The 16,969-nt window shown below is 36.8% G+C and overlaps 2 non-coding genes across 2 annotated transcripts; both read left to right on the plus strand.

The window, feature by feature from the left end:
• Positions 1-7,338: 7,338 nt before the first annotated feature.
• LOC140853932 (small nucleolar RNA R71) lies at positions 7,339-7,445 on the plus strand. The gene has a single exon (XR_012137072.1). It is a non-coding gene; the product is annotated as a small nucleolar RNA R71 (small nucleolar RNA).
• Positions 7,446-15,882: 8,437 nt separating this feature from the next.
• LOC140853933 (small nucleolar RNA R71) lies at positions 15,883-15,989 on the plus strand. Its single transcript, XR_012137073.1, has one exon. It is a non-coding gene; the product is annotated as a small nucleolar RNA R71 (small nucleolar RNA).
• Positions 15,990-16,969: the final 980 nt, after the last annotated feature.

The raw sequence follows: 16,969 nt of genomic DNA on the forward strand, positions 1-16,969 counted from the left end.
TTAATTTAGAATTTTTTTTTTATTTTGATATTTTACTTCACGATTATGAAATGTCTTTTGTTTTGTTTTATATATTTTTTTTTTGTGATTAAGTAAATTCAAATGATTAGGTCTAAAAGCAAAAGTAATTAACTAAAAATAATAAAAGAGAAATTAGAAGCGTACCTGAGTTTTCCAGCAATCACCAACTAAATATAGAAACCTAAAGAAAAAAAAAAGAGAGTTATAACGCACGAAGAACAAATATTTGAAAATAATTTAAAACGCCAGATCCCCGGCAACGGCGCCAAAAACTTGATGTTCAAATCTTAAAATTTGTAAATAAAACCGCAAGCGCACGGTGTGCAGAGTAGCACGACCAGCGAGTACGGGTCGATCCCACAGAGACTTGGTTTTAAAATGATTTTCAAATCTATGCTCAAGCGAGCTTTAACAAAAATCGAAAGTCGAAAGTTGTTTGCTAAAGACAATAAGACTAAGGATCTAGGGTTTTTGAATCCACTAGATCTAGATTAGGGAATTCTACCTAGAATTTTTCTTATTGATCCTAACGACTACTCCTCTTGTCTTTCCCAAGCATAGATTATGAAGGGACTAAGGCCCAACGATAACCATCAAGATTCTTTACAGGGGAGTAGTAACTAGGATCCCTTAGGGTTTTCTCCTCCTATGCACTGAATCAAGCATGAACTATGAAGGGACTCTGACCCAACTGTAGTTCATCAAAAATTCTTGGCAAAAGAGGAAGAAAAAGAAACCCTAAGAAAAAGAAAGAACCCTATGTAAAATCCCTACTCATGATCTAGCTTCATCGCAAACCCTAGAAGGGATGCTTAGCTAGACATGATCTAAATCTACTTACAAAATTTAAATACAGAAAAATAAACTACCCTAATTTCATAAATTAAACTATCCTAATTGCATAAAATTAAATTGCATAAATTAAACTATCCTAATTGCAAGAAAAATAAATTGCATAATGTAAAGAGATGAAATTGCATAAAAATAAGATTTTATATATAAAAAAAAATTTATTACAAAAACCTCAAAGCTCGAGGCTTGAAAAGAGAGCTAAAAACCCCACTATCTAGGGTTACAAGCTTGATCGGAAGGAAGAATACATAAAACAAGGGCCTTTGGGGGCTTTTTATAGGCATTTGGGGGTTATAAGGTTTTCAAAACTTCCGATGTGGGACTAAGAGGTTTTAGGGGGTTTATGGTGCGCCGATGGGTCCATGGTCCATGCGCCTGTTGCTGTGGACCAGGCGGCTAACCAGATCACCAAATCAGTTGATTTTTGACCAATTTTGATCTGATTTGACTCGGGTTTGACCCAATTGAGTCTTCTTTCTTCATTCTTCAATTCCTGGGTCAATTTAACTCCGTTTTGCATAAAATTTGCGCCGTTGGAATCCTCTTTCCTTGTTCTTTCTATTGATGATCTCTTCTTCTGCAAAATATAATAACAAGTATCAATTTCTTAATAAAGTTAGATAATTTAGATATTAATTGATACTTTTTATGTCAATTTGTGACATAAATCACACCCCCCAACTTAATCATTGCTAGTCCCTTAGCAATGTACCAAAATAAGATCATATTCCAAAAAGATCCTTCCTTTGCAAATTAATTTAAGATCGAAATTCAAGAAGTTTTCTAGTATTACTAAGTAATGAGCTTCGAATTAGAATCAGTAGTCAGTCTACTTAGAAGCTTTCTTAGAGTACACTTAAAGTTTTATAGCACTTGTGTGAGTGATAACTAACTTAGTATTTCAGTATTAACTTGTACAGGCCAATTGTATCATTTTTCATAACTTAGTTCGATTAATTTTTTATACACCCCAGATTAAACAAAGAACTAAGGTAGCTTTCACACTGTTTTTTTTTTTTTTTTTTTTTTTTTTTTTTTTGCTGAGCATCCTGGCCTTCCCACCACCGTTTGACGCGAATCTCAACACTTGACTTAGGTGAAGAGACCCGGTTACTAGGCTTAGGGCAATCCACATTTACTCTGTGTTTTGCATTTTATTTCAGGCAGGTAGCTCTTTCCTTAAATTCAAATTTCTTCAATTGGGGTGTAGAGAAAATTATCTAATTTAAATAATACTCAAATCCTTAATTGGCCTTACAATTAACACCTACTTTACCTTGTTAGTGTGCATGTGCAATTGGAAGTGCTAATAGTCTTTAAATGACCTAAGCCACCAAGAGTCTAACCAGCTAATCTTCTCCGTGACTCACTACATTAGCAAATACTTTCTAACTTACTCTTATTTCTTTTATAGATTAATTTATTTCATATATATATATATATATTTTTATTATTATTATTTTTTTTTTTACATAATATATTAAATGCAAGAAATAACTCATAGTGGAAGGAAAAGGAAATGATAACACCTGATTTTGTTCAAGCTCTCCCCTCAACTTGACCGACATTGTCCCCAATGGAGTTTATCTAATTTATTTGTCCTAAGCAAACTGAAAACAAAGAAAGCATTAGAAATTAAATAAGCTGGGTTGCCTCCCAGAAGCGCTAAGTTTTATGTCTTCAGCCAGACCAAACCTCGAAGCAACTTAATCAGAATAAGTTGGTTCATAAAGAACCATGGCATCTTCAACAGTCTTGACAGGTAATTCCAAGAATGGTTTTAATCGTTGACCATTAACTTTAAAGATAACACCATTACTTGGGTTTTCAATCTCAACAGCCCCGTGTGAAAAAACTTCCTTTACTAAAAATGGTCCTGTCCATCTAGACCTAAGCTTTCCTGGAAACAGATGTAATCTAGAGTTATATAAGAGCACCTTTTGTCCGATATTGAAAGTTTTTCTTATAATTGATTGATCATGAAATGCTTTGGTTCGTTCCTTGTATATCCTTGCATTTTCATAGGCTTCATTTCTAAGTTCTTCTAATTCATTCAATTGAAGCTTCCTATGGTTTCCAGCATCGTTCAAATTTGTATTTAGTTGTTTGATGGCCCACATGGCTTTGTGTTCTATCTCAATAGGCAAGTGACATGGTTTACCAAACACAATCCTATAAGGAGACATTCCTAGATTGGTCTTGAAAGCGGTTCGGTATGCCCAAAGTGCATCAATTAATTTTAAAGACCAATCCTTTCTATTGGCATTAACAGTTTTTTCCAGGATCTGTTTGATTTGTCGGTTTGACACTTCAACTTGCCCACTAGTTTGAGGATGATATGGTGTGGCCAATTTGTGGGTGACATTATACTTTTTCATCAATGTTGCAAAAGGTCGGTTACAAAAATGGGTTCCCCGATCACTAATGATTGCCCTAGGAATACCGAAACGGGAGAGAATATTTTCTTTAAGAAACTTAATGACCATTTTGCTATCGGGTGTTCTACATGCAATTGCTTCTACCCATTTTGAAACATAATCAACTGCTACTAGAATATATTCATTTCCAAAGGAATTTGGAAATGGTCCCATGAAATCGATCCCCCAAACATCAAAAACTTCAACTACCAAGATTGGGTTGAGTGGCATCATGTGTCGCTTGGTGATTCGGCCCATTTTCTGACATTGAGCACAATTTTTACAATATTCGTGAGCATCCTTAAACAAATTGGGCCAATAAAAACCACATTGGAGAACCTTAGCAGCAGTTTTCTTAGACGCGAAGTGACCCCCACATGCTTGATCATGACAAAAAGATAAAATATTCATGACTTCGTTATCTGGGATACACCTTCTAATAATTTGATCAGGACATTGTTTAAAAAGATAAGGATCATCCCAAATGAAATACTTCACTTGGGCAAAGAATTTATATTTATCCTGCTTAGTCCAATGAGAAGGTATCTTGCCTATGGCTAAATAATTTACAATATCAGCAAACCAAGGTTCAGTAGACAAAGACATGAGTTGCTCATCTGGGAAAGATTCATTGATGGGTGGTTCACTAGATGGTGCAACTGGAATTCGGGACAAATGATCTGCTACAACGTTCTCAGTGCCTTTCTTGTCCCTAATTTCTAGGTCAAATTCTTGAAGGAGCAAAATCCATCTGATTAAACGTGCCTTGGCATCCTTCTTTGCTAGGAGATGTCTAACGGCTGAGTGATCGGTGTAAACAATGGTGTGGGTCCCAACCAAATAAGATCTAAATTTCTCTAAAGCAAAGACAACGGCAAGGAACTCCTTCTCAGTTGTGGTGTAGTTAAGCTGCGCATCATTTAAGGTTTTACTTGCATAATATATCACTCTAGGCAGCTTATTTATTCGTTGACCTAAGATTGCGCCCACAACATGATCGGACGCATCACACATTAATTCAAATGGTTCAGACCAGACAGGAGGATGAATGATTGGAGCTGATACAAGTGCATTTTTTAGAAATTCAAAGGATTCCAAGCACTCATGAGTAAATTCAAATTTAGTATCCTTTGCCAAAAGATTAGTCAGTGGACGTGCTACTTTGCTAAAGTTGGCAATAAACCTTCTATAGAATCCAGCATGACCTAAAAATGAACGTATTTCTTTCACAGATTTAGGTGGTGGAAGACTTGCAATTAGATCTATTTTGGCCTTGTCCACTTCAATCCCCTTTTTAGAAATGACATGGCCAAGAACTATTCCCTGTTTGACCATAAACTGACATTTTTTCCAGTTGAGAACTAGGTGCTTCTCCTTACATCGTTCTAGAACTAATTGCAGGTGATTCAGACACTCGGAGAAGGTTAGACCAAAAACAGAAAAGTCATCCATAAAAATTTCTAGAAATCGTTCTATCATATCTGAAAATATGCTGATCATGCATCTCTGAAAGGTTGCCGGTGCATTACATAGTCCAAAGGGCATTCGTCTATAGGCAAAAGTACCAAATGGACAGGTGAATGTAGTCTTTTCTTGATCTTCAGCGGCTATGGGGATCTGGTTGTAACCGGAGTATCCATCAAGAAAACAGTAAAACTCTTGTCCGGCTAGTCTTTCCAATATTTGATCAATAAATGGCAAAGGAAAGTGATCTTTCCTTGTCGCAGCATTCAACTTTCTATAGTCTATACAGACCCTCCATCCCGTTTGGGTCCTAGTTGGGATAAGTTCGTTTGCATCATTTTGGACCACTGTTACCCCAGATTTCTTGGGTACTACTTGAACTGGGCTTACCCAAGAGCTATCAGAAATAGGATAAATTATTCCACTATCTAGGAGTTTCAGAATCTCCTTTTTAACTACATCCTTCATAACTGGATTAAGCCTTCTTTGGGCTTCTCTTGTTGGTTTAGCCTCTTCCTCTAAGTATATTCTATGTTGAACTATAGAAGGGCTTATTCCTTTGATATCTGCTATGGTCCAACCTATTGCCTCTTGATTTGCTTTTAGAACTGACAATAACTCCTCCTCTTGCTTGGGATCTAGGTCTGATGCAATAATTACAGGCAAAGTTTCTTTGGGTCCTAGATATGCATACTTGAGATGTTCTGGGAGGGGCTTCAGTTCTAAAATGGGTGCTTCCTCTATCGATGGTTTAGGTGATGAGTTCACCATCTCAATGATTGGTTCAGTAGGAAGTGTCGATTCCTGATTAATCTGATTTTCTTTAAGTATTTCATTGACATCCTCAGACTCATGGATTAACCAGGGGTTAGACTCTAGGTCGACTTCATCATCACTAATGTCAATGGATTCATAAATACCATCTTGGACTACATTGACATCAGCATGAGAAGAGGATTCCTGTTCTAAGTTAAAAACATTAAGCTCAATGGTCATATTCCCAAAGGATAACTTCATTAGACCATTTCGACAATTGATTTCAGCATTGGCCGTAGCTAAGAATGGTCTTCCTAAAATGACAGGTATATGTCCTTTAGGATTCGCAACTGGCTCAGTCTCTAAAACAATAAAATCTACAGGAAAAATAAAATTTTCAACCTTTATCAGAACATCCTCGACCATTCCCTTAGGGATCCTGAGAGATCTATCGGCTAACTGTAATGTGATCCCAGTAGGTTGAAGTTTTTCTAATCCTAGTTGTTCATACACCGAATATGGAAGGATATTCACACTAGCTCCTAGATCTAGCAAGGCCTTTTTTATATTGGTTTCTCCAATAACACAAGAAATTGTTGGAGCTCCAGGGTCCTTATATTTAATTGGCACATGGCTAGATAGGTATGAACTGACACTTGCAGCCAAAAATGCTTTCTTTGGTACATTAGTGGTCCTTTTCCTAGTGCAGAGATCTTTTAAAAATTTGGCATAAGTTGGAACCTGATGGATTATATCTAAAAGAGGAATATTAACTTGGACTTGTTTAAATACCTCTAAAATTTTGTCTAAATGTTCAGATTTATTGGATTTCAGTCTGTTTGGAAAAGGAGCTCTAGGACTTTTAAGTACTGGACTAGGTGAATTTTCAGTTTCTGGTGCTTGAGGTTGAAAGGTAGTAGTTTTAGAAGGTGACTCGGCAGATGAGTCATCTATATCATCAAGTGCAACTACCTTATTGTCTATTTGTTTTCCTGATCTTAAGGTATGAATGGCATTTATACCATTAACTTGGTTTCCTTGTTGGGGTCGTGGACCATTTTGGTTCCTAGGATTTGGCTCATGTTGGCTAGGTAACCTACCATGTTCTCGTTCACTAATGGTCGAAGCCAGCTGACTTACTTGCATTTCCAGACGGGCTATAGCTTGGGTGTTATTATTTATGAGTTGACCCGTAGTTTGCATAAAGCTGGTATGTATTTTCATCATGGCTTCTAGGCTTTTCTCTAAAGAGGTAATTTTTTTGTCATTATCATGGAAGCCTGGCGGGTTGTTCATCACTGGGTTGGACCTTAGATTTTGCTGATTGAAATTTGGATTACCTACATTAGGATTCTGGGACCATGAGAAATTCGGGTGATTCCTCCAACCTGGGTTATATGTGGGTGCATAAGGATTGTTCAATGGTCCTTGATAGGTGGCATTCACCTGTGCACACTCATTCGAGTAGGAACATTCTTCTAAGACATGGTCTGGTGCATTGCACCCTTTACACATGGGTGCAGATATTTGATTTACATTGGCTGGTCTCTGTAATTCTAAGGCTTCCAATCTACGTGTTAAGGTTGCAATCTTGGCCTCTGATGCTAGGGTTGGTTGAATTTGATGCATTCCTCCTCTTGAAGGTGTAGCTTTATCAGGTTCCCTAGTTGTTTCCCACTGTAAATTTTTCTCGGCTAGGTCTTCTAAGAATTGCCAAGCTTCAGTAGTTTCTTTGTCCATAAATTGGCCTTGGCACATGGACTCTAGCATGGTTCTTGAGTTTGAATCTAACCCCTCATAGATGATCTGGCATAGTCTCCAAGTTTCTATTCCATGGTGTGGGCATTGGGTCAAAAGATTCTTGAAACGATCAAAGTACTTCCAAAATGATTCACCAGCTAGTTGGTAAAATTGATTTATTTCATTCCTAATCCTAGCTGTTTTATGATGGGGGAAATACTTTTTTAAAAATGTTCTCACAAAGCCCTCCCAAGTAGTGACAGAATAGTTTGGCAGACTATAAAGCCACTTCTTAGCATTGTCCTTAAGGGCAAAGTTGATTAATCTAAGTTTGACCTCATCCTCTGTTAATTGCAGTTTCATGGTTGCACATACCTCCTCAAATTCTCTAATAAATATATAAGCATCTTCTAATCCTGTGAATTTTGGAAGCATATTTATGATTTGAGGTTTGATTTCAAAATTGTTAGCTGTGGGTTGTGGCAACCTGATACAAGATGGTTGGATGGAGCCAATTGGATAACACAAATCCTTAAGGGTCATGGGTTGGATTGGTTCAGCCATTGAAACAACAGGAATTGACTCAATTCTAACTAGACGACCCGACACTCTTCTCCACACACGAGGTGTACGGTTCTCGATGTTTATACAATTTTTTTTTTTTTTTATAAAATTTTTATGTATAAGGAAAAGAAAGAAAAGAGAAAAAGTTCTAAAGAGAAGATCCTAAGGAGTCCTAAATCTAAAGAAAAGTAACCAAATTAATTTAAATTTTAAATTTTTTTTTTTTTTTCAAACAAGTGAATCAATAAATTAAACTCAATCTATCCTAGGGTTAACCTAAATCTAGACAGCTCCTAACTGTTCCAAGATGACCCTTCAAACCTTCCAAGTGGAGATTGATCAACTAGTTAGCCAGGTAAGTATAAGAGGTGGGAGGTTCACTCATCGTTGCCTTTCTAGACACCAAACGAGTTGGCCAGGCCAGCAATTGAACCAATTTAACAAACCACCCTCAGGGACTTGCCTAGACACCAACTAATCAAACAACTCAAACTTGGTAGAACTCTTAGGGTTCCTTGTCCTATTGAGCTCGAATTCCTTAAGGTTGACGTCTAATTGATTTTAAGATTAAAAGTCTAGGTAATGCAATATGATGGAGATGGTTTTTGGGCTAAGGAAGGGTAATGAAATCCCCACCTTATCTTGTTAATGGGTTGATGCCCTTAGATTAATTATGAAAATGCAAATACAAATAAACAAGATGACCAAGAATGTAAAAATTTTAATTTAGAATTTTTTTTTTATTTTGATATTTTACTTCACGATTATGAAATGTCTTTTGTTTTGTTTTATATATTTTTTTTTTTGTGATTAAGTAAATTCAAATGATTAGGTCTAAAAGCAAAAGTAATTAACTAAAAATAATAAAAGAGAAATTAGAAGCGTACCTGAGTTTTCCAGCAATCACCAACTAAATATAGAAACCTAAAGAAAAAAAAAAAGAGAGTTATAACGCACGAAGAACAAATATTTGAAAATAATTTAAAACGCCAGATCCCCGGCAACGGCGCCAAAAACTTGATGTTCAAATCTTAAAATTTGTAAATAAAACCGCAAGCGCACGGTGTGCAGAGTAGCACGACCAGCGAGTACGGGTCGATCCCACAGAGACTTGGTTTTAAAAATGATTTTCAAATCTATGCTCAAGTGAGCTTTAACAAAAATCGAAAGTCGAAAGTTGTTTGCTAAAGACAATAAGACTAAGGATCTAGGGTTTTTGAATCCACTAGATCTAGATTAGGGAATTCTACCTAAAATTTTTCTTATTGATCCTAACGACTACTCCTCTTGTCTTTCCCAAGCATAGATTATGAAGGGACTAAGGCCCAACGATAACCCATCAAGATTCTTTACAGGGAGTAGTAACTAGGATCCCTTAGGGTTTTCTCCTCCTATGCACTGAATCAAGCATGAACTATGAAGGGACTCTGACCCAACTGTAGTTCATCAAAAATTCTTGGCAAAAGAGGAAGAAAAAGAAACCCTAAGAAAAAGAAAGAACCCTATGTAAAATCCCTACTCATGATCTAGCTTCATCGCAAACCCTAGAAGGGATGCTTAGCTAGACATGATCTAAATCTACTTACAAAATTTAAATACAGAAAAATAAACTACCCTAATTTCATAAATTAAACTATCCTAATTGCATAAAATTAAATTGCATAAATTAAACTATCCTAATTGCAAGAAAAATAAATTGCATAATGTAAAGAGATGAAATTGCATAAAAAGAAGATTTTATATATAAAAAAAAATTTATTACAAAAACCTCAAAGCTCGAGGCTTGAAAAGAGAGCTAAAAACCCCACTATCTAGGGTTACAAGCTTGATCGGAAGGAAGAATCCATAAAACAAGGGCCTTTGGGGGCTTTTTATAGGCATTTGGGGGTTATAAGGTTTTCAAAACTTTCGATGTGGGACTAAGAGGTTTTAGGGGGTTTATGGTGCGCCGATGGGTCCATGGTCCATGCGCCTGTTGCTGTGGACCAGGCGGCTAACCAGATCACCAAATCAGTTGATTTTTGACCAATTTTGATCTGATTTGACTGGGTTTGACCCAATTGAGTCTTCTTTCTTCATTCTTCAATTCCTGGGTCAATTTAACTCCGTTTTGCATAAAATTTGCGCCGTTGGAATCCTCTTTCCTTGTTCTTTCTATTGATGATCTCTTCTTCTGCAAAATATAATAACAAGTATCAATTTCTTAATAAAGTTAGATAATTTAGATATTAATTGATACTTTTTATGTCAATTTGTGACATAAATCACACCCCCCAACTTAATCATTGCTAGTCCCTTAGCAATGTACCAAAATAAGATCATATTCCAAAAAGATCCTTCCTTTGCAAATTAATTTAAGATCGAAATTCAAGAAGTTTTCTAGTATTACTAAGTAATGAGCTTCGAATTAGAATCAGTAGTCAGTCTACTTAGAAGCTTTCTTAGAGTACACTTAAAGTTTTATAGCACTTGTGTGAGTGATAACTAACTTAGTATTTCAGTATTAACTTGTACAGGCCAATTGTATCATTTTTCATAACTTAGTTCGATTAATTTTTTATACACCCCAGATTAAACAAAGAACTAAGGTAGCTTTCACACTGTTTTTTTTTTTTTTTTTTTTTTTTTTTTTTTTTTTTTGCTGAGCATCCTGGCCTTCCCACCACCGTTTGACGCGAATCTCAACACTTGACTTAGGTGAAGAGACCCGGTTACTAGGCTTAGGGCAATCCACATTTACTCTGTGTTTTGCATTTTATTTCAGGCAGGTAGCTCTTTCCTTAAATTCAAATTTCTTCAATTGGGGTGTAGAGAAAATTATCTAATTTAAATAATACTCAAATCCTTAATTGGCCTTACAATTAACACCTACTTTACCTTGTTAGTGTGCATGTGCAATTGGAAGTGCTAATAGTCTTTAAATGACCTAAGCCACCAAGAGTCTAACCAGCTAATCTTCTCCGTGACTCACTACATTAGCAAATACTTTCTAACTTACTCTTATTTCTTTTATAGATTAATTTATTTCATATATATATATATATATATTTTTATTATTATTTTTTTTTTTTTTACATAATATATTAAATGCAAGAAATAACTCATAGTGGAAGGAAAAGGAAATGATAACACCTGATTTTGTTCAAGCTCTCCCCTCAACTTGACCGACATTGTCCCCAATGGAGTTTATCTAATTTATTTGTCCTAAGCAAACTGAAAACAAAGAAAGCATTAGAAATTAAATAAGCTGGGTTGCCTCCCAGAAGCGCTAAGTTTTATGTCTTCAGCCAGACCAAACCTCGAAGCAACTTAATCAGAATAAGTTGGTTCATAAAGAACCATGGCATCTTCAACAGTCTTGACAGGTAATTCCAAGAATGGTTTTAATCGTTGACCATTAACTTTAAAGATAACACCATTACTTGGGTTTTCAATCTCAACAGCCCCGTGTGAAAAAACTTCCTTTACTAAAAATGGTCCTGTCCATCTAGACCTAAGCTTTCCTGGAAACAGATGTAATCTAGAGTTATATAAGAGCACCTTTTGTCCGATATTGAAAGTTTTTCTTATAATTGATTGATCATGAAATGCTTTGGTTCGTTCCTTGTATATCCTTGATTTTCATAGGCTTCATTTCTAAGTTCTTCTAATTCATTCAATTGAAGCTTCCTATGGTTTCCAGCATCGTTCAAATTTGTATTTAGTTGTTTGATGGCCCACATGGCTTTGTGTTCTATCTCAATAGGCAAGTGACATGGTTTACCAAACACAATCCTATAAGGAGACATTCCTAGATTGGTCTTGAAAGCGGTTCGGTATGCCCAAAGTGCATCAATTAATTTTAAAGACCAATCCTTTCTATTGGCATTAACAGTTTTTTCCAGGATCTGTTTGATTTGTCGGTTTGACACTTCAACTTGCCCACTAATTTGAGGATGATATGGTGTGGCCAATTTGTGGGTGACATTATACTTTTTCATCAATGTTGCAAAAGGTCGGTTACAAAAATGGGTTCTCCGATCACTAATGATTGCCCTAGGAATACCGAAATGGGAGAGAATATTTTCTTTAAGAAACTTAATGACCATTTTGCTATCGGGTGTTCTACATGCAATTGCTTCTACCCATTTTGAAACATAATCAACTGCTACTAGAATATATTCATTTCCAAAGGAATTTGGAAATGGTCCCATGAAATCGATCCCCCAAACATCAAAAACTTCAACTACCAAGATTGGGTTGAGTGGCATCATGTGTCGCTTGGTGATTCGGTCCCATTTTCTGACATTGAGCACAATTTTTACAATATTCGTGAGCATCCTTAAACAAATTGGGCCAATAAAAACCACATTGGAGAACCTTAGCAGCAGTTTTCTTAGACGCGAAGTGACCCCCACATGCTTGATCATGACAAAAAGATAAAATATTCATGACTTCGTTATCTGGGATACACCTTCTAATAATTTGATCAGGACATTGTTTAAAAAGATAAGGATCATCCCAAATGAAATACTTCACTTGGGCAAAGAATTTATATTTATCCTGCTTAGTCCAATGAGAAGGTATCTTGCCTATGGCTAAATAATTTACAATATCAGCAAACCAAGGTTCAGTAGACAAAGACATGAGTTGCTCATCTGGGAAAGATTCATTGATGGGTGGTTCACTAGATGGTGCAACTGGAATTCGGGACAAATGATCTGCTACAACGTTCTCAGTGCCTTTCTTGTCCCTAATTTCTAGGTCAAATTCTTGAAGGAGCAAAATCCATCTGATTAAACGTGCCTTGGCATCCTTCTTTGCTAGGAGATGTCTAATGGCTGAGTGATCGGTGTAAACAATGGTGTGGGTCCCAACCAAATAAGATCTAAATTTCTCTAAAGCAAAGACAACGGCAAGGAACTCCTTCTCAGTTGTGGTGTAGTTAAGCTGCGCATCATTTAAGGTTTTACTTGCATAATATATCACTCTAGGCAGCTTATTTATTCGTTGACCTAAGATTGCACCCACAACATGATCGGACGCATCACACATTAATTCAAATGGTTCAGACCAGACAGGAGGATGAATGATTGGAGCTGATACAAGTGCATTTTTTAGAAATTCAAAGGATTCCAAGCACTCATGAGTAAATTCAAATTTAGTATCCTTTGCCAAAAGATTAGTCAGTGGACGTGCTACTTTGCTAAAGTTGGCAATAAACCTTCTATAGAATCCAGCATGACCTAAAAATGAACGTATTTCTTTCACAGATTTAGGTGGTGGAAGACTTGCAATTAGATCTATTTTGGCCTTGTCCACTTCAATCCCCTTTTTAGAAATGACATGGCCAAGAACTATTCCCTGTTTGACCATAAACTGACATTTTTCCCAGTTGAGAACTAGGTGCTTCTCCTTACATCGTTCTAGAACTAATTGCAGGTGATTCAGACACTCGGAGAAGGTTAGACCAAAAACAGAAAAGTCATCCATAAAAATTTCTAGAAATCGTTCTATCATATCTGAAAATATGCTGATCATGCATCTCTGAAAGGTTGCCGGTGCATTACATAGTCCAAAGGGCATTCGTCTATAGGCAAAAGTACCAAATGGACAGGTGAATGTAGTCTTTTCTTGATCTTCAGCGGCTATGGGGATCTGGTTGTAACCGGAGTATCCATCAAGAAAACAGTAAAACTCTTGTCCGGCTAGTCTTTCCAACATTTGATCAATAAATGGCAAAGGAAAGTGATCTTTCCTTGTCGCAGCATTCAACTTTCTATAGTCTATACAGACCCTCCATCCCGTTTGGGTCCTAGTTGGGATAAGTTCGTTTGCATCATTTTGGACCACTGTTACCCCAGATTTCTTGGGTACTACTTGAACTGGGCTTACCCAAGAGCTATCAGAAATAGGATAAATTATTCCACTATCTAGGAGTTTCAGAATCTCCTTTTTAACTACATCCTTCATAACTGGATTAAGCCTTCTTTGGGCTTCTCTTGTTGGTTTAGCCTCTTCCTCTAAGTATATTCTATGTTGAACTATAGAAGGGCTTATTCCTTTGATATCTGCTATGGTCCAACCTATTGCCTCTTGATTTGCTTTTAGAACTGACAATAACTCCTCCTCTTGCTTGGGATCTAGGTCTGATGCAATAATTACAGGCAAAGTTTCTTTGGGTCCTAGATATGCATACTTGAGATGTTCTGGGAGGGGCTTCAGTTCTAAAATGGGTGCTTCCTCTATCGATGGTTTAGGTGATGAGTTCACCATCTCAATGATTGGTTCAGTAGGAAGTGTCGATTCCTGATTAATCTGATTTTCTTTAAGTATTTCATTGACATCCTCAGACTCATGGATTAACCAGGGGTTAGACTCTAGGTCGACTTCATCATCACTAATGTCAATGGATTCATAAATACCATCTTGGACTACATTGACATCAGCATGAGAAGAGGATTCCTGTTCTAAGTTAAAAACATTAAGCTCAATGGTCATATTCCCAAAGGATAACTTCATTAGACCATTTCGACAATTGATTTCAGCATTGGCCGTAGCTAAGAATGGTCTTCCTAAAATGACAGGTATATGTCCTTTAGGATTCGCAACTGGCTCAGTCTCTAAAACAATAAAATCTACAGGAAAAATAAAATTTTCAACCTTTATCAGAACATCCTCGACCATTCCCTTAGGGATCCTGAGAGATCTATCGGCTAACTGTAATGTGATCCCAGTAGGTTGAAGTTTTTCTAATCCTAGTTGTTCATACACCGAATATGGAAGGATATTCACACTAGCTCCTAGATCTAGCAAGGCCTTTTTTATATTGGTTTCTCCAATAACACAAGAAATTGTTGGAGCTCCAGGGTCCTTATATTTAATTGGCACATGGCTAGATAGGTATGAACTGACACTTGCAGCCAAAAATGCTTTCTTTGGTACATTAGTGGTCCTTTTCCTAGTGCAGAGATCTTTTAAAAATTTGGCATAAGTTGGAACCTGATGGATTATATCTAAAAGAGGAATATTAACTTGGACTTGTTTAAATACCTCTAAAATTTTGTCTAAATGTTCAGATTTATTGGATTTCAGTCTGTTTGGAAAAGGAGCTCTAGGACTTTTAAGTACTGGACTAGGTGAATTTTCAGTTTCTGGTGCTTGAGGTTGAAAGGTAGTAGTTTTAGAAGGTGACTCGGCAGATGAGTCATCTATATCATCAAGTGCAACTACCTTATTGTCTATTTGTTTTCCTGATCTTAAGGTATGAATGGCATTTATACCATTAACTTGGTTTCCTTGTTGGGGTCGTGGACCATTTTGGTTCCTAGGATTTGGCTCATGTTGGCTAGGTAACCTACCATGTTCTCGTTCACTAATGGTCGAAGCCAGCTGACTTACTTGCATTTCCAGACGGGCTATAGCTTGGGTGTTATTATTTATGAGTTGACCCGTAGTTTGCATAAAGCTGGTATGTATTTTCATCATGGCTTCTAGGCTTTTCTCTAAAGAGGTAATTTTTTTGTCATTATCATGGAAGCCTGGCGGGTTGTTCATCACTGGGTTGGACCTTAGATTTTGCTGATTGAAATTTGGATTACCTACATTAGGATTCTGGGACCATGAGAAATTCGGGTGATTCCTCCAACCTGGGTTATATGTGGGTGCATAAGGATTGTTCAATGGTCCTTGATAGGTGGCATTCACCTGTGCACACTCATTCGAGTAGGAACATTCTTCTAAGACATGGTCTGGTGCATTGCACCCTTTACACATGGGTGCAGATATTTGATTTACATTGGCTGGTCTCTGTAATTCTAAGGCTTCCAATCTACGTGTTAAGGTTGCAATCTTGGCCTCTGATGCTAGGGTTGGTTGAATTTGATGCATTCCTCCTCTTGAAGGTGTAGCTTTATCAGGTTCCCTAGTTGTTTCCCACTGTAAATTTTTCTCGGCTAGGTCTTCTAAGAATTGCCAAGCTTCAGTAGTTTCTTTGTCCATAAATTGGCCTTGGCACATGGACTCTAGCATGGTTCTTGAGTTTGAATCTAACCCCTCATAGATGATCTGGCATAGTCTCCAAGTTTCTATTCCATGGTGTGGGCATTGGGTCAAAAGATTCTTGAAACGATCAAAGTACTTCCAAAATGATTCACCAGCTAGTTGGTAAAATTGATTTATTTCATTCCTAATCCTAGCTGTTTTATGATGGGGGAAATACTTTTTTAAAAATGTTCTCACAAAGCCCTCCCAAGTAGTGACAGAATAGTTTGGCAGACTATAAAGCCACTTCTTAGCATTGTCCTTAAGGGCAAAGTTGATTAATCTAAGTTTGACCTCATCCTCTGTTAATTGCAGTTTCATGGTTGCACATACCTCCTCAAATTCTCTAATAAATATATAAGCATCTTCTAATCCTGTGAATTTTGGAAGCATATTTATGATTTGAGGTTTGATTTCAAAATTGTTAGCTGTGGGTTGTGGCAACCTGATACAAGATGGTTGGATGGAGCCAATTGGATAACACAAATCCTTAAGGGTCATGGGTTGGATTGGTTCAGCCATTGAAACAACAGGAATTGACTCAATTCTAACTAGACGACCCGACACTCTTCTCCACACACGAGGTGTACGGTTCTCGATGTTTATACAATTTTTTTTTTTTTATAAAATTTTTATGTATAAGGAAAAGAAAGAAAAGAGAAAAAGTTCTAAAGAGAAGATCCTAAGGAGTCCTAAATCTAAAGAAAAGTAACCAAATTAATTTAAATTTTAAATTTTTTTTTTTTTTTTTCAAACAAGTGAATCAATAAATTAAACTCAATCTATCCTAGGGTTAACCTAAATCTAGACAGCTCCTAACTGTTCCAAGATGACCCTTCAAACCTTCCAAGTGGAGATTGATCAACTAGTTAGCCAGGTAAGTATAAGAGGTGGGAGGTTCACTCATCGTTGCCTTTCTAGACACCAAACGAGTTGGCCAGGCCAGCAATTGAACCAATTTAACAAACCACCCTCAGGGACTTGCCTAGACACCAACTAATCAAACAACTCAAACTTGGTAGAACTCTTAGGGTTCCTTGTCCTATTGAGCTCGAATTCCTTAAGGTTGACGTCTAATTGATTTTAAGATTAAAAGTCTAGGTAATGCAATATGATGGAGATGGTTTTTGGGC

This window comes from Elaeis guineensis, chromosome 14, assembly GCF_000442705.2.
Source record: "Elaeis guineensis isolate ETL-2024a chromosome 14, EG11, whole genome shotgun sequence".
Classification (NCBI taxonomy): domain Eukaryota; kingdom Viridiplantae; phylum Streptophyta; class Magnoliopsida; order Arecales; family Arecaceae; genus Elaeis; species Elaeis guineensis.